Below are 13,513 nucleotides of genomic sequence, written 5' to 3'. Positions count from 1 at the left end.
ATTAGGGTTGATCTAATATAATTAAGGTAAGTTTCCATAAGATAATCATGAAGAAATCCTGAATCTGACCATTCCTGACGCTTGAACTCGCCGAGTGCACCAAGGGACTCACCGAGTCAATCCAACTCGCCGAGTCCACTATGGAACTCGCCGAGTCCATGACTCAGAAACACATAATTCAAATTTTACAGTTAAGTTTCAAACAAATAAGCAATAATTTAATGAAAACCAAACTAGGCTCTGGTACCACTGATGGGTTTTAGCCATAAGAACTTTCCTATGTGCGCATGCAAAACCCAAATGCTTGGATCTAGGCTTTCTAATTAAACATGCTTTGAATCCAAGACTTCCAATGACTAATTAGGTATAAGAACAATACTAAAACAGATCTAGAATCATACCTTTGAATCTCTTGTTTGATCTTGTTGTCTTGGAGCTCTAGAGTCACAATTGTCACTCCTCTTATGGCTTACAAACACCAAATAGCAAGGAGGATGATTCAGAAGAGAGGAGAGGGGAGGAAATCGGCCAGGGGTTCTCTTCTTAAGATGAAGTACCGATTTCCCTTTGCTATAGGGTCTATTTATACTTGTAGGCTCCTTAAGGGTTACAGCTTAAACCCTAATTGGATAATCTTCTCTTAAAGCAATCCAAATCCATTCCTTAGATAGACTTGGACGATTTGAAGCTATCTCTAGCTTCTAGAATCCGTCCACCCCTATCCAATATAGATTTACAGTCTAAAGTTTAACTATCAAACAATTGACGGTTTATACCCTCTTATTTAATTAATCTCTTTAAGTCACCAAAATTAATACCAATTAATTTATTGTAACAGCCCGGATCTCCAGGTATCTTTTATGCTTATATTTTTGGATTTTTGTGAGGGGACTCGGCGAGTTGGAGCTCAAACTCGCCGAGTAGGATCGCGGTTCAGGACGCGGGTTCGCGCCCAGACTCGACGAGTCCAAGGAATGGACTCGGCGAGTCCTCGCTGTTTAATGAAACCCTAAATTCCCGGTCCTAAGCCCTATTTAAAGGACCTTATGGCCCTTCATTGCGGCTACCTGGGTCTTGAGAGCACCAAAGCAGCGGAGGGATTCGTGTGAGTGAGATAAGCGGCTATTGTTCACCAAATTTGTGTGTTTTTGCAAAAAAGGAAGAGGAAAGTCAAGCTAGAAGAGTTGGGGAGCTGGGATCTTCTTTCATTTCATCTGAGGAGGCTTCTTGAGGTATCATTCAGAGCTCATTTCCGTATTTTTGTTGATTTGGTCAAATATAGGGTTTCTTCATGCCTTATTTGCTTTGTATTGGAAGTGTGAGAGGTCCCATGGGGTTATGGTGCTTAGATCTGGACCTTAGTAGGTCCAGAGAGTCCCTAATGTCATGCTTTATGTCCTCCCTTTTGGGTTGGAGGTTAGGGTTGCCATTTTAGAGGTTATTTCTCCAAAAAGAGCCTTGTAGGTGTTGTATGGTAACCAAGATATGGACTTTAAGTGATGAATGAGCTTAGGAGGGCAAGATCTATGAGTGGATGGTGCGGATCTGACCTCAGAAACTAGTTTGAGTTGATGCATGGCATGGACTCGCCGAGTCTGAAGAACAGACTCACCGAGTAGCATGAAGATTGTCCTTAACCACTCAGCGAGTGGTCCTGCCGAGTTAAGGGTCGACTCAGTGAGTCAGGGAGAGTTAGTGAGGGTTGACAGTTGGACTGAGTCGAGCTGGTACCCGTCGAGTTGTTCTTGAGACTCAGCTAGTCGAGTCGTGGTGGCCCCGCGATTCGTGCCAGGTGGAACCCATCGAGTCAGGGGGAGTACTCGACGTGTCAAAAGAGAATCCTAGAGAGTTGGTGAATATGTATAGACTCGCCGAGTAGCCCTAGTGCACTCGCCGAGTCCGGTCAAAGTTAACCGTTGACTGTTGACCAGAGTTGACTTGATAGGGGTAGTCAGCCTTAGTGGTAAAAGTGTTAATTAAGAGATATATGATGTTATAGGAGGATTATAGCTCGAAGGATCGAGCACGAGTGATTTCCAGGATTCGCGAGTTATCGAGATACGCGAGGTGAGTCTTCTCACTATACTTTACCTTGAGTAGGTAATTAGAGTTATGTGTCAGAGTATGTGTATGTTATGTGCATGCTATGTGTTGAACTGCATGATGTCTATGTGATTTATGCTGTGCATGTTTATAGAGTTGGAACCGGAAGGTTCCCAGAGTTAGAACCTGAGGGTTCACAGAGCTTGGGTGCACGGACCCATAGAGTTATAGCCTCGAGTGGCTAATATATGTTTATGTGGTATTTTGGGGAACTCACTAAGCTTTGTGCTTACATTGTTAGTGTTGTTGTTTCAGGTACTAGCGATGACCGTGGGAAGGCGCCGGCTTGATCTGTACACACGTATGGGATTTTTGATATATATATATATATATATATATATATATATATATATATATATATATATATATATATATATATATATATATATATATATATATATATATATATATATGATCTTGGGATTTTGTATGATGTGAATTGGGATTTAAACTTAATGTTTTTATGAAAATTAAATGAGAAATGTCTTTATAATTTGCGAAAAATTGTTTTGAAATACACGGTGTTACAAGTTGGTATCAGAGCCTTGGTTTGAGGGATTCAAGTACACCTTCAGGCGTATTTGAACTCAAACTGAGGATTTGAGAAGTATTTTCAAAAAGAGTAAAAGATTTTGAAAAGAAACGCAGAGTAGAGTTGTGTGTACGATCAGTCCACGCCCGAACGGTGATTTCCCAAAATGCCCTCATGTTATGTGCTATTGATATTGATATGATGTATTCACATGTTAGAGTAGGCTAGGTATTCCTATTAGGACTAGAGTGGCCTGATTTGTGATGCCTTAGCCTAGGAAGAGGTGAGCTGCTATGAGATGCTTGAGAGTGAGTAGGTAGCAGCGAGGGGCTTTTGAGAGATCTATTAGAGAGTGATCTATGCATGATAGGGTACTTGGAATTTGGGATCCGAAGAGGAGGACTTGGGATGTATTTTGATACGGTGTGGACAGTAGTATTGGGCCCGTACTACTGAAAGCACCGGAGCGGTGTACAGCCCAAGTAAGAATCTTTGGAATACCAAGGATCAAGGAGGAATGAGTTGTCGAGTGTGAGTATGCTCGAAGGGGTTCTAATTTTTCGTATGTTGTATTTCAGAGGTAGATCATTGTGAGGACACGTTTGATGCCTGAGAGCAGTGATACCGGTGATGAGGAGATCCGTCGGATCATCGACGAGGAGGTGGCTGCGGCCATCAGGACCAGAGATGCTCGGGTCTATTAAGACCACGCTGATTGAGACCTTCGACGAGCGTTATGCCGCTCTTTCTGAGGCTGCTGTTGCGGCGGCCACCGCAGCAATTGTTGTCGCGAGGCCGCAAGGTGGTGATGCGTTGCTGTTCCGGGAGTTCAGCAACACAAAACCACCAGAGTTTGATGGGACCCAGGATCCGGTGGCAGCTATGAGGTGGATATCTGATATAGAGGGGTGCTTCTTCACTTGCTCATCTCCTGAGCATTTGAAGGTTCGGTTCGCGCTGAACCAGCTTCGCTTGGGAGCGAAGGACTGGTGGAAGTTTGTGACGGCGCATTATACGCCTGCTGAGCTTACGGCAGTGACCTGGGAGAGGTTCACTGTCATGTTCCGAGATGAGTATGTTCCCCAGGTGGAGAGGGAGCGTTTGGCACAGAAGTTTCTGACCCTCAAGCAGGGTACTGAGTCAGTTACAGCGATCACCAGCATGTTCCATGAGAGGGCGATGTTCTACCCTGAGCACGTGTCCACTGAGCAGGCACGCATGAGCCGATATTTGAGTGTTTTGAGGCGAGACATTCGGGAGTTCGCGGCGAACTCCTCGTACCGTACATTTGCTGAGCTTCAGGCAAATGCCCGGAAGAGGGAGATTAAGCTGGAGACTCAGGCCAGGGAGGATGCGGAGTCTCAGGGGAGGGATCAGCGACCGGCACAGTCTCAGCCGGCAGCAAAGCGGGCCAAGCCCGCTGATCCCAAACCAGGGAGCCAGAAGGGCCGCACTTGTGGGAAGTGTGGCAAGGGTCACGATGGAGTCTGCAGAGCGGGATCTTGCTACAAATGTGGCAAGGAGGGGCATATGGCCAAGGATTTCCCCAAAGGGTTTGCAGTGTGCTTCCACTGCAATCAGACCGGACACCGGAAGGCAGAGTGTCCGCAGTTGCGAGGGTCATCTCAGGGAGCACCTCAGGGATCTGCCCCTGCTGCCATCAGAGCTACAGAGAGTCGGCCGGTGAAGGCCGAGGCGCCGAGGGCACGAGGGAGAGCCTTTCAGCTGACCGCGGAGGAGGTCCGCGCAGCGCCCGATGTCGTGGCTGGTATGTATTCTTTCATGTATTTATTTTGATGTTGTGATATTATGCTTATGTTATGTTATGCTTAGGTACTTTTCTTGTGAATTCTGTACCTGCCTTGGTGTTATTTGACTCGGGTGCGAGTCAGTCTTTTGTATCTTTGGCTTTTAGTCAGCATATCAGTGTTAGTCGTGAGGCATTGAGTCGGCCTATGAGAGTTTCGATAGCTGATGAGAGGATGATATATGCCACGGAGGTTCTCCGAGGTTGCGTAGTTGAGATTTTCGGTGTTGAGTTCCCAATTGATCTGGTTCCTATTGTTATGGGTGATGTCTGTGTCATTGTGGGCATGGATTGGTTGAGCAGATTTGGTGCGGTTATTGACTGTGAGCGACAGCTGGTGACCATACGAGACCCTAGGGGGGGAGTTCTTTCGGTATACGGCGAGGGTACACGATCAAGATCAGCGTTTTGTTCGGCCGCTAGAGCAAGGCAGTGTCTACAGCAGGGCTGTAAGGGTTTTGTGGCGTATGTGATGGATACGCGAGTGGCTTCCGATAGGCCGGGTTCAGTTGAGGAGGTTCCAGTAATGCGTGAGTTCCCGGATGTTTTTCCTGAGGAGTTGCTGGGTGTGCCTCCTGTGAGGCAAGTGGAGTTCAGTATCGATTTGGTTCCGAGGGCTGCGCCTGTCGCTAAGGTGCCTTATCGCCTTGCACCTCCAGAGATGCAAGAGTTATCCTCACAGCTTCAGGAGCTACCGGGGAAGGGGTTTATTCGGCCGAGCAGCTCGCCGTGGGGAGCGCCTATCCTGTTTGTCAAGAAGAAGGATGGTTCACACCGGATGTGTATTGATTACCGGGAGTTGAACAAGCTGACGGTCAAGAACCGTTACCCGTTGCTGAGGATCGACGATTTGTTCGATCAGTTGCAGGGAGCATCTTGGTTCTCCAAGATCGATTTGAGGTCTGGATATCATCAGGTGAGGGTGCGGGATGAGGATGTCAAGAAGACAGCGTTCAGGACGCGCTATGGACATTATGAGTTTGTGGTGATGCCTTTTGGGCTCACCAATGCCCCGGCAGTGTTCATGGATCTCATGAACCGAGTGTGTAGGCCGATGCTGGACCGGTCGGTGACTGTGTTTATCGACGACATTCTTGTATATTCGAGATCTAGAGAGTAGCATGAGGATCATCTGAGAGAGGTTCTCAGAGTCCTGAGATCGGAGAGGCTTTATGCCAAATTCTCCAAGTGTGATTTCTGGTTGTGGGAGGTTCAGTTCTTAGGACATCTCGTTAACCAGGAAGGGATATTGGTCGATCCGGCGAAGGTTGAGGCAGTGATGAGTTGGGAGGTGCCGAAGTCGCCCTCCGAGATCAGGAGTTTCCTAGGGTTGGCAGGGTATTATCGGAGGTTTATCAGGGATTTCTCTAAGATCGCAGTGCCACTCACCAGATTGACCCGGAAGGGTGTTGCTTTTTCATGGGGCCCCGAGCAGTAGGCCTCCTTTGAGACACTTCGCCAGAGGTTGTGCGAAGCCCCGGTGTTAGCTCTCCCGGAAGGGATGGAGGACTTTGTGGTATACTGTGATGCATCGATTTTGGGTTTGGGAGCGGTGCTGATGCAGTGGGGGCATGTGATAGCGTATGCATCGAGGCAGCTGAAGCCTCATGAGACGAGATATCCCACCCATGATCTAGAGTTGGGGGCAGTGGTGTTCACCCTCAAGATTTGGCGTCACTACTTGTATGGGGTTCGGTGTACGATATACACGGACCATAAGAGTTTGAAGTATTTGATGGATCAGCCCAACCTAAATATGCGTCAGAGAAGGTGGTTGGATGTGGTCAAGGATTATGATTGTGAGATCCTATACCACCCAGGCAAGGCTAATGTGGTAGCCGATGCGTTGAGCCGCAGGGCGGAGAGCACTCCACTGCGGGGTGTATGTTTGAGATTGACTGTGATAGCTCCGGTATTGGACGTCATTCGTGGGGCACAGGCCGAGGCTGTGCAACCTGAGATGCAGAAGAGGGAACGGGTTGTTAGTTTGGTTTCAAAGTTCGTTACCGATGGTCGGGGGCTTATAACATTTCAGGGGCGTATCTGGGTACCGTTTGTGGGAGGAACGTGTACCACTTTGATGGAGGAGGCTCATCGGTCGAAATTCTCGATCCATCCGGGGGCCACTAAGATGTATTTTGATTTGAGAAAGGAGTATTGGTGGCTCTGTATGAAGAGGGATGTTGCATGGTTTGTTGAGAGGTGCTTGACCTGCCATAGGGTTAAGGCCGAGCATCAAAGGCCGCATGGCAAGTTTCAGCCATTGGAGGTTCCCGAGTGGAAGTGGGAACAGATCACTATGGATTTCATCACCAAATTGTCGAGGACTGCCAGAGGAGTTGATGCAATTTGGGTGATTGTGGACAGGTTGACGAACAGCACTCACTTCCTTGCCATCAGTGAGAGTTCTTCAGCAGAGAAATTGGCGGAGGTGTATGTGAGGGAAGTGGTATCTCGGCATGGGGTGCCGATCTCGATTGTTTCGGACCGTGATGTGCGCTTCACTTCCAGATTCTGGAAGAAATTTCATGAGGAGTTGGGTACTAGACTGCATTTTAGTACCGCATATCATCCCCAGACAGACGGTCAGAGTGAGCAGACGATTCAGATGCTTGAGGACATGATCCGGGCGTGTGTGTTGGATTCCGGGGGTAGCTGGGATGCGTATTTACCCTTGGCAGAGTTTTCCTACAACAACAACCATCATTCGAGCATTGGTATGCCACCCTTTGAGCTGTTGTATGGGAGGAGGTGTAAGACCCCTATTTGTTGGGGAGAGTTCGGTCAGCGGCTGATGGGCAGTACAGAGATCGTGCTTCAAACGACAGAGCAGATTCAGCAGGTCAAACACAGGTTGTTGACCACTCAGAGCCGACAGAAGAGTTATGCAGACAGGCGCCGGTCCGAGCTTGAGTTTCAGGTCGGCGACTTTGTTCTCCTGAAGGTCTCTCCTTGGAAATGAGTGATTCGATTCAGGAAGAGGGGCAAGTTGGGGCCCCGGTATATTGGTCCATTCCGTGTGATCGTGAGGGTAGGCCGGGTCGCCTATCGTTTGGATTTGCCAGCAGAGTTGGGGCAGATTCACGACACTTTTCATGTGTCGCAGCTGAGGAAGTGTATAGCCGATGAGTCGGCAGTGGTTCCATTAGAGGATATTCAGGTGGATGCTAGCCTAAATTATGCCGAGAGACCAGTGGCCATCAGAGATCGGAAAATCAAGGTTTTGAGTAACAAGGAAGTACCCCTGGTGTTGGTTCAGTGGCAGCATCGGAGGGGATCAGAGATGACCTAGGAGCTGGAGCGTGAGATGCGTGAGCAGCATCCGGAGCTATTTGTAGAGCGAGACTTCGAGGGCGAAGTCTAGTTCTAGTGGGGGAGAATTGTAAAAGCCCGAATCTCCAGGTATCTTTTATGCTTATATTTTTGGAGTTTTGTGAGGGGACTCGGCGAGTTGGAGCTCAAACTCGCCGAGTAGGATCGCGATTCAAGACGCGGGTTCGCGCCCGGACTCGACGAGTCCAAGGAATGGACTCGGCGAGTCCTCGATGTTTAATGAAACCCTAAATTCCCAGTCCTAAGCCCTATTTAAAGGACCTTATGGCCCTTCATTGCGGCTACCTGGGTCTTGAGAGCACCAAAGCAGCGGAGGGATTCGTGTGAGTGAGATAAGAGGCTATTGTTCACCAAATTTGTGTGTTTTTGCAAGAAAGGAAGAAGAAAGTCCAGCTAGAAGAGTTGGGGAGCTGGGATCTTCTTTCATTTCATCTGAGGACGCTTCTTGAGGTATCATTCAGAGCTCATTTCCGTATTTTTGTTGATTTGGTCAAATATAGGGTTTCTTCATGCCTTATTTGCTTTGTATTGGAAGTGTGAGAGGTCCCATGGGGTTATGGTGCTTAGATCTGCACCTTAGTAGGTCCAGAGAGTCCCTAATGTCATGCTTTATGTCCTACCTTTTGGGTTGGAGGTTAGGGTTGCCATTTTAGAGGTTATTTCTCCAAAAAGAGCCTTGTAGGTGTTGTATGGTAACCAAGATATGGACTTTACGTGATGAATGAGCTTAGGAGGGCCAGATATATGAGTGGATGGTGCGGATCTGACCTCAGAAACTAGTTTGAGTTGATGCATGGCATGGACTCGCTGAGTCTGAAGAACAGACTCGGCGAGTAGCATGAAGATTGTCCTTAACCACTCAGCGAGTGGTCCTGCCGAGTTAAGGGTCGACTCAGTGAGTCAAGGAGAGTTAGTGAGGGTTGACAGTTAGACTGAGTCGAGCTGGGACTCGCCGAGTTGTTCTTCAGACTCGACGAGTCGAATCGTGGTGGCCCCGCGATTCGTGCCAGGTGGAACCCGTCGAGTCAAGGGGAGTACTTGACGTGTCAAAAGAGAATCCTAGAGAGTTGGTGAATATGTATAGACTCGCCGAGTCGCCCTAGTGCACTCGCCGAGTCCGGTCAAAGTTGACCGTTGACCGTTGACCGTTGACCAGAGTTGACTTTATAGGGGTAGTCAGCCTTAGTGGTAAAAGTGTTAATTAAGAGATATATGATGTTATAGGAGGATTATAGCTCGGAGGATCGAGCACGAGTGATTTCCAGGATTCGTGAGTTATCGAGATACGCGAGGTGAGTCTTCTCACTATACTTTACCTTGAGTAAGTAATCAGAGTTATGTGTCAGAGTATGTGTATATTATGTGCATGTTATGTGTTGTACTGCATGATGTCTATGTGATTTATGCTGTGCATGTTTATAGAGTTGGAACCGGAAGGTTCCCAGAGTTAGAACCTGAGGGTTCACAGAGCTTAGGTGCACGGACCCATAGAGTTAAAGCCTCGAGTGGCTAATATATGTTTATGTGGTATTTTGGGGAACTCACTAAGCTTTGTGCTTACAGTGTTAGTGTTGTTGTTTCAGGTACTAGCGATGACCGTGGGAAGGCGCCGGCTTGATCTGTACACACGCATGGGATTTTTGATATATATATATATATATATATATATATATATATATATATATATATATATATATATATATATGATCTTGGGATTTTGTATGATGTGAATTAGGATTTAAACTTAATGTTTTTATGAAAATTAAATGAGAAATGTCTTTATAATTTGCGAAAAATTATTTTGAAATACACGGTGTTACATTTATGACTTATATTAATCAAATAACAATATTTTTATTCTTTATATTATTCTCATAATATATTAATAATATTTACTCTCTCTTAATAAATCATCCTATCACGTTGCTATGGTGAAGGCAACCCAAAAGGACCATGCACAATCGGGTCAAATACTTGCCTAATATAGTTGCAGCCTTAGACACTATTTCAACAAAAACATCACAACTTACCAATTTCAAATGTAAAAGAGTAGAAAACTTTTACTCTTACATTTGAAAAGCGTTAAAAAGCCTTCTTTAAGACATGTCACTCAAGTTACTATCTTGGATTATGACTCTAAGAATTGTTTTGGAACGAAGCAGGACTCATCTTCTTGATTTAACCACTTCAACAATTCATGTCTCCTTTCCTTAGCCATCAGAATGAACTTAGAGGATGAATTGTGATAAGGTCTCAAAATCATTAAGATGGTCTTAAAACATGATACTAAAGTACTCTCCCATCTTTTCAGATTTGAGAAACTTTTATCTTTCTGCCATAATTTGATTCGTCTTATTCGCTCTGCCATACATTAGAACCTTTTCCAGTGTCTTAGAATTACACTTAAGCTTGTAAGTATAACCATATTTACTGAACTTTAGTAAATAATGACGAATAGTCTTAACGATCTTCTGCGGTGGACTTAATCAGTGCACAAGAAAGTGTACTCGATCCCTTAGTCCGTTACTTGACTCACACATCCATGTGAACAAGTAATTAGTCTTAATTATTCCAATGCTTGAAAGTTCTCATTCGTCATGCTATACAACTTGCATGATTCCAAGTTTCTATCCACCTGAAACTTGGGTGATGAGAATCTTTCCTTATTTGGTAAATTTAGACACTACTACAAATGAAAGAATCAAATTCATATTTCCACTCTTGCTCTTAATGAAATCTTATAAGCAACAAAAATTTTCACAAATGCCATTGTAAGGATATTTTAAAATAAATAAAATCAAAAGTACATGAAAACTTTGTTGTTATATATTCCTAAGTAATATATCATAACTCCTAAGAAGTAGCTCAAGAATCCGATCTTCAAACTATGCGATAGAAATCCATCTACGTGATCAGATTCAACATATTCTTTCTTTAAGTTCCTTCACTCTTCTTTGATTCTTAAAACATCACCATGTGACCCAGTCACATCATGTATCAAAAATATCAGAATAGAAACTTAGCAGAGTTAGATAGTGGACTTTACCTGAAGTAGAGTCAAACTTATTGACTTTAATACCCTTAGGTAAATTGGCAGCTTCGTAACCAATGCCCCTTCCTTTGGCAACTTAACATATGGATGCTTTGGTAATGGAACATGTGACTATCACAGACTTAGCCTTTCTTTACCATTTGGTCAACCGAGTTGACTATGGCCGATCCCTTTCCATTGGGAAGAGAGAGCTTTACTGGATATCCAATGTCATCATTGTCAATGTCCATAAAGTTTTAGGAAGTTGATCTTAGCAAATAGATAAGATCATTAAGGGTCTTGTCATAGTCTGTTTCATAGGAGTCTCAAAGGAACTCACTGTGTGACTTAGAAAGTGATTGAACCACCAACTTTCTTAAGACTTTGACACCCAACTCTCCCGGCTTGTCAATATGTGACTACATCTCCAAGATGTGATCACACATAGACCTTTGCTTGCCAATAAGGCTTGTGTGACCTTAAACTTTTCAAGAACTTGTGGGTTAGGGAGAATAATTAGAGGAGGTGAAATAGGTATGATTTCCATAGGACATCATCTTCATGTAGGAAAGCTTGTTTCAAGAGATTTGGAAAGATCATAAATGTCTAAACGAGACATATTTTGGGAGATATTCAAGATAGTTGATTTAAAGTCCTTAATATAACACCCAATATGAAATATTAAGGCTAGGACCCAACACAATACTTTTTATAAATTGGAAGAGGGATACCATAATCCAAGCTATAAAATATTTGAAGGTAGGTGAATGACGATTCACCAAATTCCACCAAGATAAAGGAAATGTAATATTAGGTTTTAATTGGTTTTGAAACTCCTAGATCTTTAAGATTCATTGAACTGTTCAAAGGCATGTTTCAATCTCGAGTGTGCCCTTCAGGTTTTGTGACTAAGATGCCGAGGATCACAAAACAAGGTGTGAATAACCATGCAAATTTGTTGGAATAGTGTCTAAGGCTACAACTATATTAGGCAAGTATTTGACCTGGTTGTGCATGGTCCTTTTGGGTTGCCTTCACCATAGCAACTTGATAGGATGATTTATTAAGAGAGAATAAATATTATTAATATATTATGAGAATAATATAAAGAATAATAATATTGTTATTTGATTAATATAAGTCATAAATTAATTAGAGTTAATTTGGTGACTTAAAGAGATTAATTAAATAAGAGGGTATAAACTGTCAATTGTTTGATAGTTAAACTTTAGATTGTAAATCCATATTGGATAGGGATTGGACGGATTCTAGAAGCTAGGGATAGCTTCAAATCGTCCAAGGTTATCTAAGGAATGGATTTGGATTGCTTTAAGAGAAGATTATCCAATTAGGGTTTAAGTTGTAACCCTTAAGGAGTCTACAAGTATAAATAGACCCTATAGCAAAGGGAAATCGATACTTCATCTTAAGAAGAGAACCCCTGGCCGATTTCCTCCCCTCTCCTCTCTTCCGAATCATCCTCCTTGCTATTTGGTGTTTGTAAGCCATTAGAGGAGTGACAATTGTGACTCTAGAGCTCCAAGACAACAAGATCAAACAAGAGATTCAAAGGTATGATTCTGATCTGTTTTAGTATTGTTCTTATACCTAATTAGTCATTGGAAGTCTTGGATTCAAAGCATGTTTAATTAGAAAGCCCAGATCCAAGCATTAGGGTTTTGCATGCGCACATAGGAAAGTTCTTATGGCTAAAACCCATCAGTGGTACCAGAGCCTAGTTTGGTTTTCATTAAATTGTTGCTTATTTGTTTGAAACTTAACTGCAAAATTCGAATTTTGTGTTTCTGAATCATGGACTTGGCAAGTTCCATAGTGGACTCGGCGAGTTGGATTGACTCGGCGAGTCCCTTGGTGCACTCGGCGAGTCCCTTCATGATTATCTAATGGAAACTTACCTTAATCATATTAGATCAACCCTAATCCGATTTTTTGATATATATGACTATTATCTTGATCAAATTAAAGATATTTATCAACTAATAAAATATTTAATTTCCTTATATGATAATTAATTAATTATTTTGATTATTTTGGTAATTATCTTGAAAGAAATCTTGAATAAATCAAATATAGATAATTAGGAAATTAATTGTTAATTGAAATTATTTGTTATTTGATCCTCCATGTTTTAAATGTTTAACACTTGTCCTCAAGTTTTGAAATTTATATTTTGTGATTAAAAGTTTTAATTTAGACAATTTAAATTTCAAACCCTAGGTTTTAAAAGGTTTAAAATACAACCCTATACTAATATAATATTACAAGAATAATATATATGTATAACTAAAATGCTAGTCTTACCGTTAGTAGGCCTCATTCACGAAGCCGATCTATAAGGTGGGTATAAGGTTGCGGCCTATAAAATGGCGCTTAATGGGTGTACACTCACACCCACCGCTTGCTTGATCGGTGGAGGGTCGTTAGCCGAACGGGTAGGATAGGTCAACCTCATCCTCTCATTAAAAGTATAATAAGTAATACAAAGTAACTACACATTTTTTTAAAATTTCCCAATCTTAGTTACTTTAGGAAAAGTGAATTGATGCAATCCCATGAAATTACACTTTGCACCCTTGCTAAGAAGTTAGTGGAGCGTGTGTGGTTTACCGGCACACTAAATTGTTCTAAGCAAAGGTGGAAAAGGGTGATTTATTGTTTATCATAGTTCGATGGAGCGTGTGTGGTT

Source organism: Lactuca sativa, chromosome 1 (assembly GCF_002870075.4).
Source record: "Lactuca sativa cultivar Salinas chromosome 1, Lsat_Salinas_v11, whole genome shotgun sequence".
Taxonomy (NCBI): Eukaryota; Viridiplantae; Streptophyta; class Magnoliopsida; order Asterales; family Asteraceae; genus Lactuca; species Lactuca sativa.
This window is presented reverse-complemented; position numbering follows the sequence as displayed.